The 2500-nt window shown below is 37.2% G+C and overlaps 1 protein-coding gene across 2 annotated transcripts in view; it reads right to left on the reverse strand.

Annotated features, from left to right (window-relative positions):
- LOC135114764 (neuromedin-U receptor 1-like) overlaps window positions 1–2500 on the reverse strand; it is a 99518-nt gene that overhangs the window by 30917 nt on the left and 66101 nt on the right. The gene's annotated exons all lie outside the window — the stretch shown is intronic.

Consider the following 2500-nt stretch of genomic DNA (forward strand, 5'->3'; position numbering starts at 1 on the left):
GTTATGTACAACTCTTGATATTTTATTCACTGTTATTTTTCTTTTGTTTTTCTGACGAAGGCAAAGGGGAGTGTGCTAACTGGCTGTTATTTGCGTTTCTTTCCTTCTTTCTGTGCTTTTTCGATTGCAGTGAAGTGAATTGGAGTATTTGGTGACTTTACTTAGTGTTTTATTTGATTTATTTATGTTTTTGTTTACTGAGTGACAGGAAATGTTTGTAAATTAATTGTGTGTGTGTGTGTGTGTGTGTGTGTGTGTGTGTGTGTGTGTGTGTGTGTGTGTGTGTGTGTGGAGGGAATGAAGCAAATAGATGTTATTGCACCTTCTATATTTACATTTCCCGAATGCTTCTGCTAAAAATAATATCAAAGTTCCCGTGCCATATGTAGCCTGCAGCCTGGCATTCTGTATGGCTGTGTGGGAAGTTGCAATATGAGCGGAAAATACCCTTTTGACTTTCAGATACAGAGTGGAAGGGAAGTGGCGAGATGCAATTTGTCAGGGTGATATAAACCAAAATAACCTTATGTGCTATTTTTTCCGTCAAAGAGGAAGTATAAATAAGTGAAATTATTATTATTATTATTACACACACACACACACTCAGATTTTTTCCAACTAGATAACTGTGTAGAATAAAAAAAATGAAAAAAAAATCATCATCACTTGTCGCATTCCCAATTGAATTTTTACGTATCTTTTTATCTATTTTCCCTGCTGGCGTTGAGGGAAGAGGGATTTGAGCCTTATGTTGTAAGGTAAAAGGAACATTATTATTTTGGGTTCTTTGTAATAAGAAGCCTTGAATCTATACACTTTTTTAATGATATATTCTAACTATATTGTCAAGGAGGTTAGGGACTCCTGGTGGTCCTGTCCCTACCTTCCTCCTTGAATCTATACACTCATTCGAATCCTTTCTATTTTGTTGCCGATTTAGTTAGAGACTTCAGCTTTCTTGATACTGATGAACCACGAGTAAAGCGTCAGTCGAGATTCAGCTTCTGGGTAATTGTAACCCTGGTAACTGTCACGCTGTCCCTACACTCCTTTTTGGTTTGCCATACTTCATACATTGTCACAGCTTAGTTCGTCATTCGCAACACTTCAGGCAATGTAGGGAAACTGTAATGGTGCTAAAGATGGATTATAAAGGTAAGCATAGTCTTTTTTTGTAGTCATCCAGTACTTCCTGGTTATTGGACCGGTGACGTGAATTAATTTAGCAAGAAAGAACGAAATGAAAGGTGTCAGTGGGAGTGAAAGTAGCAAATTGTAATGTTAAAGAAAAGATGGATTGTAAAGATAAACATAGTCTTTTCTTATATTTATCTAGTACTTCATGGTTATTGCATCAGTGAAATGAATGACAGTTATTTGCTAGGAACTGAGAACAAAAAATAGTGTGTGAAAGTGTTAAAGAAAAGATGGATTGTAAGGATAGACATTTTTTTATATAATTATTAATTATCTCGTAGTTATTGCGCCGGTGAAGTGAATGACAGTTATTTGCCAGTAATTGAAACGAAAGTAAATGTCAGCAGTAAACATAATGAGTTGTAGTGTTGAAGAAAAGATAAATTGTAAGAATAACCGAAATCTTTTTTTTTAATCATCCAGAACTCCATGGTTATTGCACCTGTGAAATAAATGACAGTTATTTGCCGGGAAAAAAACAAAAAACGAGAGGACTTGTCCGTGGGAGTGAAAGGAGTGAGCCTGCAGGAAGTAATAGTGGTGGTGTAAACGTGTTAGTGCAGTGAGGTGCAGGTGGACGGAGTTGATATTACATTTCCACTAAAGTTTGCGTAGTCTCCCCTCCCTCCCTGAGCTCATTCTGCCATCCTCCTTCCCATTTTCTATCTTCCGTATCCCGTTGGCATGAAGGAAACTTGCTCACATCTTTCAACCCATTTTTCTCCTCGTGTTCTGCGTTTTATGATGATTGGCATAAGAAATAACAGCTTCAAATTTAATCCTCCCTCCCATTTTTTTTTCTTATCTCATGTTCCGTTTTCTGTGAGGACTGGCGTAAGGAAAACTAGCGACAAAAAAAATCATCCTCTTTTTCATTTTCTTCTCTCTATGGCTCAAAATTACATTCCCTGTCCATTTTCCTTCTCGTATACCGTTTTCTGAGTCTTAGCATAGGGGAAAATAGCTCAAAAATCATCTTTCCATTTTCCTTCTGCTACCCTGTTTTCTTTGGATTAGCACAAGGGGAGATTAGATCAAAATTACATTCACAGTCCATTTTCCTTCTCACATCTCGTTTTTTGCGCCTTAACATAGGGAGACTAGCTCAAAAGTCGTCCCTTTCCAATTTTTACTTTTGGTATCTCGTTTTCTGTGGATTAGCACATATCCCGTTTTTTACAGATTAGCACATATCCCGTTTTTTACAGATTAGCACAAGGGATTAAAAAGAGAGACAAGCCAAAAATCTCATTCTCCCTCCTTTTTTCATTCCACATCCAACGTTTTCTGTGATGGTTGGGGC

This window comes from Scylla paramamosain, chromosome 28 (genome assembly GCF_035594125.1).
Source record: "Scylla paramamosain isolate STU-SP2022 chromosome 28, ASM3559412v1, whole genome shotgun sequence".
NCBI lineage: Eukaryota > Metazoa > Arthropoda > Malacostraca > Decapoda > Portunidae > Scylla > Scylla paramamosain.